At 37.1% G+C, this 12,794-nt stretch overlaps 1 protein-coding gene across 5 annotated transcripts in view; it reads right to left on the bottom strand.

The window, feature by feature from the left end:
• SMPD3 (sphingomyelin phosphodiesterase 3) overlaps window positions 1-12,794 on the bottom strand; it is a 102,996-nt gene that overhangs the window by 72,193 nt on the left and 18,009 nt on the right. Inside the window, exon 1 of one of the 5 annotated variants that reach the window (XM_040075067.1) lies at window positions 11,013-11,110. The exons of the other annotated variants lie outside the window; for them this stretch is intronic. The gene's annotated coding sequence lies outside the window, so the exon portion shown is untranslated. Of the gene's footprint in view, window positions 1-11,012; window positions 11,111-12,794 lie in introns of those variants that run through there. 5 annotated transcript variants of the gene reach the window in all.

The raw sequence follows: 12,794 nt of genomic DNA on the forward strand, positions 1-12,794 counted from the left end.
CTTAGAAAAGTTAATACTAAAATCACTTTCTTTAGCATGCAAAAATATCCTCAATTCCCCACTCAAGTTTCTTTGAATTCTAATACAGATAAAAAATTAATGAAAAAACCCCTGATGTCTAGAATGCAAATTTTGAAGTCATTTTGAACAAAACCTGTATTTAAGTGTACTCTCCTAGGTCTAAGTGTACCAGGTGAAATTGGCCTACAACTAGAAATGAAGAGAGTGAAAATGGTGGGGACCTACAGATCCCATCCTCTCCCAGCAGCTTTTGAGATGCAGCTCACAGAAGGGTTGAGGTCATGTTGCAAGCCCGGGGCAGAAGCACAACCTCTGCAATGGAGACATTCCTGTCCCCATGGTTCCATTTTGTCACTGTAATTCTCTGGATCCTTTATGAGGCCGTGCCCCTCCCCGAGTCAAGCAATGGAAGTTTATTAGTTGAGTATCAACTGAATATGCAATTAAGAGTCATAGGAAAATGGTTCCTCTATATCCTCAAGTTAATTCCCTTTATTTCAGCAAGACCAAGTTCCACATCAGCTTGCATATTATTATTGTATTACTATTTATTGTATTAGTACATCAAAACATATATATACACAACATCCATTGTTGAGACTCCAGTTATTCAGTCTGTACAGAAATCAAATCTAGAACAGGCACTTATTACTGTGCTATGACTAAAATATTTCCAGTGCTGTAGAGCTTATATAAAATGGTCAAAACCTCTCAACTCATCCCACAAACAAAAAGAAGCATAGATTTTCTGAAAGATGGCAACAATCACGCAAAAGGTTTGCATTTCACTTGTAGAAATGGAAAGTAAAGAAGAAGCTCTCTCAGTAACCAGCATCACAGATTCTTTGGATGCAATAACTTGCAGAATTTGCTCCATTCAAAACAAGGCTGTAAAGTCTTAAAACCTAATACAAAATTTGCTCAGCCCATGAAAAGCCTTTGAAGTTTTAAGACCTAACATAAATTTTTGTATTCTGTATTTTATCCTCCTGAAAAGGCTACATTAACACAAACTGGGACTAGAGTCTCAATTAAAAGGCATAATAAACATTAAAAGACAGCTGCCTCTACAATAGAAGGGGTATATTTTTGCTAAGTAACTCACTGAACTATAATAATAATAATAATAAAAAAAAAGATTTACAGCACTGAGAAGAGGACTTTTGCATTCACAACAGACCTTGGAAGAGAACAGTTTGGTTTCTGCTAAACAGCTTTCTAGTGATGGTGAAAGCCTACAACAGAAAATCATTTCAAGGTCATGCATTTTGAAGCCATGAAAACTGGTTAAAATCAAATTATCTGTTCACTACCAACACCTTTCATTCCAACCAACCCATATTTGATATCTGAAAGCCTAAATGTAGGCTTAAAAATATTTAAAGGAAAAGAAAATTACTTCCAACTTCTAAGTGAATTGCTAGTGCTGAGAGTCTGATTTTTTAAAATCAGCTCCAGAATTGATTATTCATACTCTAATAGTTGAACTACAGTAGCAGAATGAAGAACATATGCTACCAAATCCACACAGCATGTAGACTAGATTTCAATAAAATCCGAAGTACCATAAAATCACACTGAATATTCTAGAAATCTCACGTACTATGGGTCAATAACAGGAGTTAAATTGTGTTACAGCCTTTTAAATGAGGCAGAATACAAAAAACCTTTCTCTGCAGCTGGGTTGCCTGCAAAAAGCTCTCAACATTTCAGCCAAAGAAATTATTCTTGAAAACACAGCCAGTCCTGCAATGATAGAAAATCAGTGTGAAACAAAGAGCTAAGGAACTACTGCAGTAAAGTGGTTTTTCTTGACACAGACTCATGCTGGAAATCAGGAGCTACAGAGGTGAGTACTTGAACTGCAGAGGGATTCTTACAGTCATGTAAATTCAGTAAAACGTGCAGGACAGTTATGTGCACATGTTATTCCAGAAAGTACTTTGTGCAGTACCCTAGTTAACATTGCTCCATATCAATTATCCTCATGGTATCTCAAAGACAAAAAAACCCCAGAAACACTCTGGCCAGTGTGAGCAATTGTCTTACTAGCTGACATGGCTCAAACCCCAAATAGCCTGTAGAAAACTTAGAAAAAAATTAATTAATGACCTAAAGTCTTTGCCACAAAAAATACAACCAGGGAGAGAGCATCACCAGGAACAAAAATACAGGAGATGTCTGTATGTGTTCGGCAGTGCCTGTAGAAAAAAAAATTCTATTAAAGAAAATGTCTTTTCCATTGTGCTGCCTGGCAACTTGCCTAATTGCTGTGGTAAAAAAGAAAAATGGGTGAAAAATAATCCTGCACAGCTTGTAACTCTCTGTAAGCTCTTCCTAACTTGAAAATTTTATTTGCTCTAAACAAATGTTAATTTCACTGCTTAAAAATGTCTGGGATTGCTGAGAGGTTAATAAGACATACTTTAAGCAATATTTTAATATATTTTATTATAGCAAGACAGCAATTACATTAATAAAAAACCAGTAAATCTAAAGTTTTTATGGACTTATTCCCCTATAGAGCCACAGTAATTTTGTAATAATTATCTCAAACTCTCTACCCAAATAAAATTCCAAGTGGAAACTTTTTTCATATCTGTCTCCCACAGTGTTTGGTTCTGGTGCCAAAAAAACTTATTTAGTGGTAAGGCACTAACTAACGTGTGCTGATTTAATTTTCCACTCTGCATATTATGGTTTTTGGGAGAGAGTTGTTTAATTAAAAGACTCTCAAAAGCCTCTAACACTCTACTGCTCTTCTTCCTTCTTTGTCTGAACATGTTGCTATGTCCATTCAAAACACTATCTGCTGATTTGAGCATCCAGTCAGTTCCAAAATTTAATATTAAGTCTATTTAACAGATGGTTCAAACTAGGGTCTTAAATGTTTTAACCACCACAGAGCAAAGCAGTGAGCAGAAGAAAAATGAGGGTATAACCCTGCAAGCACCTCCACAGAGTTTAACAGCCCTTTAAAGTTCCCAGTTACATTTAACAGCAGGCAGGCAACCAAGTATGCAAGTCTCTGAAGTGGAACAGGTAATTCTGACATCAATCTAGCAACTCTGGCATCAGACTCTTGTTCCTTTCCTTCTCCTTAAAGTGAGAATACAGATAACAGAAGCTACATATATTTCAATTAGAACTTCTGATATAAACCTGAGATGTAACAATGAAATTGACAGCTTTACTTAAAGGAATTCACCCTGAGTGCTCTTGCAGGATATCAAGTTGAACTTGTCTCTTCCATTGCTGGGGAACAATGATGCATAACAGCAGTGCTGAAATTGCACTTGCTCTGTATCCTGTCTGCATTCTATTTTATTAATTCTGTCAATGAGAAACAGATGCTATGTTTGATTTTCTCCTAACAGCAGTTCAGTGGGGGAAAGCAACAAGCTTGAAGACAGTTCAAGAATGTTTATTGCTTTACAAATTGGGTCACTAAAGGAGTCAACCTGACCACACAGTTGCAGATAAACAAAATACCTATCAATTTCAATAATTTAAGGCTGCTCCCTAAATCATATTCCTATTACACTACACAGTGACAATACAGTGACACACAACAGACATGAGAAGCATTATTGCCACTGTGCCCACCTCCCAAATGTCAGCTACAAAATCAGCAGGATACCTGCTGAGTTATCCACTGACTGCAACAGTGGACATTGGCAAGTACCATCCACAGCAAATCAACAACTAAATGGATTTCTCCTTGCTCCCAGGTTTCAGGAGCATGCCTTTCCCCCCATTTTTAGTTGCTGTCTATAATAGGTTTATACAGATTAACTGCATTAGTGTTGTGTCCCCGATAAGCTGTGATGCTGGCTGGATAATCATCTTCTCTCTCCTTTCCATGACCCTTCTTCAATACGAGTTGTTCCTGGTTTGTCTGGTTTTTTTTAAACAGCCCCACTCCCTGACCTTTTACAGGCCTATTGATCTCTTAACATTTCAGGAGACTGCTGTAGAATGTGTAGCAGGTCCTCAGCTGTCTTGTTACACCTTGAAAAATTGATGAGTCTGTTACTGACTAAATGAAGCCTAATCAGGTGTATAATTCTCATCTTGTAGCTTTCAGTGACCGTTACCAGATTTTAAAGGGGACACATTAGTTTGGTTTATCATATCCAGAACTGGTGTTGAATTAGAAGAAAACAACAAAATAGAATGACTCTGGTCACTATGGGTAGATTTCCTTACCTTGCTCTTCCCCAGTATTCAGGTTAAACCTGGTTTTACTGGTCAGTACTAGTCAAATTGAGGGAATGAACAAATGACAAAAAACTTTCCCACCATTCATAACTGTAAATTATGAAGAAAAACAGTATTGACTTATGGAGTAGTCACCTTCTATACCAGATCATGCTTGTGAATTTTAGAAAGCCTAAGAGCAGGACAGAAAGCAGAATCAAGCAGACACAGTGCTGTTCTTCCCATCTTATCAGTAAATTTCTAAGCTGAAGAACACAAAGAGCCAACTATTGAAAGGAGCTACCTCACTACTACAAACCATAGTGAAAGAAACCATAGTATGAACTACAGGCATTTGCAGAGATGAAATTATTCTTTATGGCTGTTGGGAGGATTCAGTGTCATCTAGGAGATATGAGCACTCTTTGTTCTTGCTGAATATCATTTTGTACAAAATAGCAATGGAAAGGATTTTCCTCATTAATGAGCCATGATGTGGGGAAGAATGAAACTTAAGCCAGCTAATTTTTCCAGGATCATGATGTTCTTCATTTTTTTGTCATCGAGTTCCATATTAATTGTAGAAAGATGGAGACTTTGCTATCCCCCTGCTCCCTCTCTCATTACATATGTAATTGTAAAAGCTACCCTGCTGTAATAAAACATTAATCTCTGTACTTCTTATTATGGGATCACAGACTCATAGTGATGGATGACTGTGTGTCAGAGAACATTTCCACAGTACACTGTAATATCACTGAGTCATCATTTGGAATATGAAAGCACAAGTCCAAAACCTTACCTAGACTACACATTTTTGTTTGTTTTTAACCTACACTGAAGCAGCTTCTGAGCCATATCACTGACAAAAATACCTGACACTTTATTTAGGCTTAGTCATATCTGATTGAATAATTCTGCAAATCTACAGTAACTGTCTTCTGAAATGTGCCTTCCTTACAATGTTGAAGGCAAAATTCATTATACCCAGGAACAGTAGTACAAGACATGAGCATAAATGCTATGCAGATTTAAACAAAAAAGTCTGGAGAGATAGTACTTCATTGCAATTGATATGACAGTACTTGCTTTGCAATGCAGTAATAACAGAAACTAGTACACTTAACTACTCTGAGGATTTATCAACGCAGTTTATTTCAACTGCAGGCTTGCTGAAAAAAAAAAAAAAAAGGCACCTATCTTCAGATGGTGCTAAAATATAAATTTCTAATGTGGATTTTTACTTCTTTTTCATGTTTTATAGCACAGAATAGCCAGATTCTGCCCACACATCTGGAAGATACATCTATCTACTGACAAAAGCTACTTACATCTGGTTTTATACAATTAAAAAATTAATATAAAAAACCTAAACAAAGCAAACAAATCTAAAATCTATGTAATGTATTTAATTGCATATGCCCAATCCATATAACTGTGCATAAATCAGTCTTTCACACACACTACAACAGAACGTGCAAATCTCCCACAACTCTGAAAAGAGAAAACAAATAGCAAATTCACACCATCTTACTTGTTGATTCCTATAAAAAGGTTTACAGCAGGAAACCTCCAACTTTACATCAAAACAGTCACAATCAGCATCACATTAGTATCAATAAGATGGTGTTGCTTTGCCAGTCTATGTAACTAGATTATACATGGATACCCTTTACAGTCTATTTTCCCTTCATTCTATTCAATGTGAAATGTTGAGTTTCACTTACCCTCCAGTGTGTCCTCGGTTACAGAGCAACACTAACATTAGTTAATTTTTTCTTAAGTATTGCAATTTCTAAGTATGTAGCACTTTCAGTGCTTATCCAGACTGGGTTATATCTGAAGTTGGTTTACTTTCTCTTGGTTTAAGGCTAAAGAAACACATGGTAAGACACATACCTTAGACATATAAGCAGGACACAGGCATGGCAAACTAATTACTCCTTACCATCATTCCACAAAAGCTTGGTATTAATAATTCTCAAGGTCTTTAAGGATTGAAAAAAACCCACCGATTTCCATAATATTTACACTTCAATTACAGTTCACCTGAGCAAGCAAGGCAGACGGCAGGAGTAACATTTTGTAAACTGCAACTTTTATTTGTATCAGATGTCTGCTTTAGTTTTTAAGTAACACGACAATGCTCTCTTTTCCCTAGATATCTGGTTTCTTCCTATTTTCTTTCGGCCCTGATTATTTAAGTTAATTGTTACCTTTAGCACAAGCGTTAGAGTTAACAACACATCAACCTGACATCAAGAAGGAGTAAATATAAGAGTAAATACAGACTGCTCCACTTTTCAAATGAAAGCAATATGAAGTGCATGTGATAAATTAAGCATGTCTTGCTGGTGCCACAAGTCCCTGTGAGGAGCTGGCAGTCATTTAGCTGCGCTGTGAATTAGCAACTGCACCTCTTACAAGCAACTAGGTGTGGACAAAACCTGTTTCAAGCAAAACTGTTCTACATTTGAGCATACTGGGTTTAAATATTATCCCAAGTGATAAAAGACACAGCCAAAGTGTTGCGCTCTTCTTTGCTTTCAAATATATCCAAGAAAAGTTCTGGGCATAGCAGGGCAGACTGCTCTGACCTCTGTAAAGCAACTGTTTTCACTCAGACTCACTTCTCAGAGAAGTGCCCTTGTCTTTCCACTGAAAATGGAAAAAAAGCCAAAAAAGTGCAGAGGATTAGCTGAGATGTTTTGCACACAAGAGTTTTATGCTGTAGTGCACAAAGCTACACAAGCTGACTACTCCTCATAGCAATGTAACCTGCATGTTTCATTTGGCCTTTGAAACTAATCTGAGTTATTCTGTTTGGAACTTCCTGCCAGAACACCTGTTTCTTTGTCCTTGTTCCCTTGTTACCTGCAGAAAAGGTCACTTGGACTGATAAATCCATGCCAGTTTAAAAATTCAGCTCTAATTAAACAGGGGAAAAAAAAAAAAAAAAAAAAACCATGAACAGAAAAACACCTGTATCTAAAGAACATCTTTGTATTTTCATCATATGCTGGCAGTTAAGAATACTCAAAGACAAGAGTTTTCCTACAAGGGAAGGCACAAGGCATCACACAAAAACCTAAACTCAAAGCTAAACATTGTGTGCACTGCCTATCATCTATAAATCAGCACATTTTTCAGGGATAACTTGTAAGCATTTCTAAAGGCACAAAGAAGAAAGATTTCAACTTGACACACCAAGAAACCATCAAGTAACATCAGAAGTCTGAAAGAATCCGGATTTCCCAGTCCCTAAATCTTACAATGAGGACATTAAGACTCTTAAGTGTTTTTGAAGAACAACAATTTAACACAAAGGCAGTCTAAATTAAATAAATTTCACTCCCTCAAAATTTAATTCAAATTTCAACTTTTTTTTATAGCAAGGAGAAATAGTATGAATGAAGTTCCATGCACAAAAGGGGGGAAAAAATGCTTTTGTCTGAAAAACAACAGATTTTTTCAGAAGTCAGATTTACAGCAAAGGAAAATTAAGAATTGTGAAGTTAACAATGGAGCAGAACTAATTTCTGAAACCAGATAATTCTTTCAAACAGGATTTACTAAAGAAAAGAAAGCCTGCTACACACAGAATGCTATCTCAAATAGGGATTAGAAACAGGAAATTCATGTAAATTCTACTTTTCTGTAAAAATTGAACAGTAGCTATAAATCAGCCAGTTCTATGAGATGTCACTATTGAAGTGAGAAAAAGTAAAACATGTTAAAGAAAAGTATTCCTCTGGCAATGTGACACATGAAAACCTTTGCATTTCTGATTCTAAACCAAAACACTGAAGATATTAGAACCAATAAGGACTGTTGTAATGTTATCTTTTTTTTTTTTTTTTTTCCCAGTGCCCAGCAGCAAAGAATGAAGAATACATTGATGATTATTAATAGGCATAAGATTCATGAATGTGAAATATTGGTAGATTTTGATATAGTTATAAGTAGATTTCTAATACTCAGGAACAAAAATAATCTCTACTACAAACTGAACATGTCTTCTTTTCCCATGTATTCCCTTCCCCCTCTCTAGAGTGTTTGCTATTCTCTCACGGTGTTTCTGAGAAAAACATAAAAGATACATCATACAAAGAGTAGTTCCACAGACTTTTCTAAGAACACCATAATCTTTAGAGTCCACAAATACAGTCTAGCAACACTTTTATAAGTATCTGCAACCTTTAACCTTTTGCAAATTCCTCTGGTTCTGGAGGTTAGAGTGCAATACCAGCTTATTTGCAGGTTTTTATTGGCTGACTGCTTGACTTCAAAAGCAAAAGACAGATTTAAGTCACACCATTAATTCATTGTTTCCTCTATTTAAAACTTTGTATGAAAAAAAATCATCAAAACACTCTAGGAGAGGAAAAAATCTAGTTAAAATTAACTCTACTTTGGAATCCAGATCCGTGATAAACGTTGCATATGGCAAAGCAAATAATGCCTGCACACAAGTAACTCAGAACCAGCTGCTCATCTCATCCACCAGGTGCATTTCCTCCAGTTTCAGACTTGCATTAAACCTTGAAAACAGAGTCTTCTTAGTTCTAAATCAGCACAATCATCCCAAAGGATTCTACACTATTTTTGTAACCAGATACTGATGACTGCCACACTCTAGCAAAATAAACACTGACCAGCACAAGGCACATCATAACTGGCTCTGTCTTCAGGCAAAAATATTTGCAGACCCCACTGGAGCCCAGATATGTCAGGAAAATAGAATCACTGGATAAAAGCCTTAGAAACATGCAGCCATCACTACAGTACTTCCTAATAACAATGAAAAACATAACACAGTAAGCAATTAGGGCTTGTCTTTTGAGTTTCTCATTCCCTCCCTGTTGCAAGAAATGCCAGGGACTCCTGAGTGACTTAAATTTATTTCCAGTGAAAAACTGTAACTGGGGAAAATAGCTATTATGCACAATGTAACCAGGTCACAGTTACACCCAAGAAAAAAATGAAACTCTTTGTTGTCAATATTTTCCAGAACCACAGAAAAGTACCTACTGACATTATATCCACTTATTAGGACTCGATTTCCCTTTATTTTATCATAACTTATTCAGGCAACATCACTGGAACACAATGACAGGACAATGGGATAAAGCTGCTATTTGCTAAATAGGCTGGATTGCTGCTTCTACAAAAACCTTAATGGAGCACAGATTTTTCCCAGTCAGATCATCCTGTAATAGTCATTCCCTGGAGATGTGTTCTGCAAGGAGGAGGAACAACAACAAACAAGAACACCCATGTGCAGCTTACATATTTACTCCCGCTTTACTAAAAAGAAGTATTACAAGAAGAATTTTGCAGCAGCCAAATTTGGAAAAACTTGTACTAACAGTAAAATATTTTCTTGGTCCAAAAAAAACCTATGCACAGAATTCAGCTTGCATATGTGCCTGTGAAATTTCCGAGAAGTGTCAAAATTTGTTTCAATCACACGTGGCAGCAGAATCTTGGCACAGTTGCATTTTCCTGATGACACACTCTGTGGGCAGAGTGTGAGATGGCTGTGGCATGAAGATGGACAATCAAAACAGTCATCAATTTCTCATGCAATACCAAAAAAAAAAAAAAAAAAAAAAAAAAAAAAACCACCCTCTAACATTCTTTTCAATTTAATGTTGATCTAATTGACTTTTGATTAACAACTCCTAACATAGTCGGAGTTAGGCTTTTTTTCTTGTAAGGTTCCAGCAAATTACAGGGATCTTAATTCTCTTAAAATAAAATATAGTCAATCAGGGAGTTTACTCCCCATGGTGAAAGAGATGAGCTGGAAATCTGCGCTGAGTAGGCCCTAAAGATAATAATGACAGATGATACAAAGAGAAAAATGTTCAAAATCTAAGTGACTTATTTGGGGCTTTAAAGTATAACTTTGTTCTTAAAAAATTCATCAGGTCAACAATACTGGAGAAATAGACTTCCTTACAAATTTTAATCTAGTTATCTCTAGTACTCCTGTCTAGGAGATCAGTAGGAATTGTTCTCTGCTGATGACAGTTTAGATGATTACATCTAAGTCACCCATTAGCAACTTAAGCTTTTGAACTCACAAATAATATTTCTGTAGAATCTCAAAGAGCTAATAGTACTTTTGGCCAAAGGATTATTTAATATTTTATAAGGAACATAACACAAATAAAAATAAATAACACCTTTCATGTCTCAAATTACTAAAAGCTACAAGGATTCACATAGTATTTTTCAAAGTAATAGAGCAAAAGACTGATGCTCATAGCTCCATTAGAAACATTTATATGCAAAACACTGCTTTTTCCCATCATGAATTTCTTTTAAGATTCATTATTGCCCTATGGCACATTTGTCTGAAAAGAGACTCTAGGGAGATGACACTTTCTTTGGTTAGCATTGTTGTAGCTGACAGAATGCATAAAAGGCAAACTGCTTTTTCTCTAGCTTTCAGCCTGAGCCAATCAAGTGCAGAAATTCTCAGCTTTTTCTCATCTTGAATTCTGGATTTTGAAGTTTACAGAATAATTGTAGCTTTGCAGCAGAATCATTTTGGCACATAGATCATTCTAGCTCACATAAATGCTACTAAATGTCCTAAATACTATTGAGAGAAAAAAAAAAATAATAGTAATAAAAAAATAAGATCTTGATCTTTCCATTGTAGACACGTCAGCCTGATTAAAAATCATTGCATATTCTTAGAATTAATGCACATTTCACTATGAAGAAATGATCCCTGAAGGCACCCCCCACTTACCTTCATATGAAAAAATAATTCATACCTGGAAACATTTTTTTCCTTCTCTCTTGAGGTGGTATTGTAGGCCCTTGCCTGGATTTCGGGACCCTGCTGTGCTAAACACTTGTACAAAAAGCCAGCCTCTGTTCTGAAGAGCTTACAGAATATTTCTTTTTACTTTTAAGCAACTGAACACAGTCACTGGAAAATACAAATGAACATCATGATAAGCACAGATTAATCACTTTAAAGTCTTTAAAGGTATCACAGCAAACAAGAGTTTCAAAGGGATGGACTTGAAAGGAAGAAAGGTGACCCTGAGAAATATTTAGAAGCAGCTTCTTCTAAACACGAGGAAAGGTAAAACAAAAGAGGTTTTTTAGAAAGTTTGATAAATAAACCACCAAGACTCTTTGTTCATCTGTACTTCAGAATAAAAACTAAAAGCAAGTGACACAGTGGATAAGGCAGAGCAGACCACAGCTAAGCAGCTGGCAAGATCCCGTCACTCGTGTGCTGAAGAGGCCAACCGGAGAACTGTGGCTGACTCAAGAGCCAAGCCAGTGACCTTGGCAGCAGAGTTCTACACTGATGTCAACTGCACAAAATTGAATTCAAGGCTCACAGAAAAGGAGGTTCTTCTCAAAGTGTGGGAGAAGTCTGGAATTTGGCAAGCTTTTTTGGTGGTACTGTTTCTGGCTTTGCTCCAGTTCAATGCAAGATACTGTGATGAGCTTTTTAAGGCAACAGCATTTAACATCACCCGAGAGTTCAATACTTTAAAAAAACCCAAGAATTAATTTCATTAATAGAGGCACTTCAATCCACACCTGCACTGTCCCTTCACCCCTGGTCATCAGGTCTTATAAAAGCCCCCATGGGTTGAGAATCCCCTAGAAAATAAAGGTCTATAAAGGTCAAGACAACATAAGTACCAGAAAGATATCTCATAATGTCCTGGGACGGAAAACAACCCAGAGGTGAACAGGCAGTGTAATCTGGCCCAGATCTGCAAATGAGAGGCTCCTGAGCGGGCAGGAATTGAAGCCAGTGCAGCCATGTGATGTGGCTGTGCTCGTGGGGACACCACAGGGCACAGTGACCACAGCAGCAGGGAAAGCTCACAGCTCTGCCTCTCCAAGGCTCCTCCACCCTGCTGCCAGCCTGACTCACCCCATCCACAGCCAGCTCAGCAATTCTGCACTGCACTCCGCTGCTGGGTTATGCACCAACAGCCAGCCATGCTCACCAGCAACTGCAGCCATCTGGCCCCCTTTTCCAGGCCCCCACTGAAAACATTTCTGACAGCAGTGCTGTCTCCATGGCACCTAGAAAACTTCAGTGATTTTTTCCAGAAAGTAAACCAGAGCAGAAAGCTGGACAAATTTAAATGCAAGATGACATTTAATAATTTAATAAAATATTCCAAATGGCAAGAAGTAGCTAAACTATGTGCAAGACCATTTTTCATCTATTCACAGAACTCTTGACTTGGCCACTGTGAACCTTTACCAGAAAGGATTGGTTTGCACTTTTTCCTGCCTGCTATATGTGTGTGCATGGTATTTTTTGCACTTGTCACTGGCACCTCATGCGGCCCTGCACAGTTAACTAAACCAAGGAACTGATGCAGATAAAAACTGTGTAGCAGCACTGATTTTCATCATCTTGAAACTAAACATGGGTCTGCATCCCCACAGTACTACGCAGCACACCGCACTGCAACTGACTGCTTTGGTATCTTTATGTGACTATTTGCAGATAAATTGGTAAAAGGAAAAAAAGAGAATCTAAATGAAACTCACTATTACTTGCTACTCTGCCA

Source organism: Hirundo rustica, chromosome 11 (assembly GCF_015227805.2).
Source record: "Hirundo rustica isolate bHirRus1 chromosome 11, bHirRus1.pri.v3, whole genome shotgun sequence".
NCBI classification, from domain to species: Eukaryota; Metazoa; Chordata; class Aves; order Passeriformes; family Hirundinidae; genus Hirundo; species Hirundo rustica.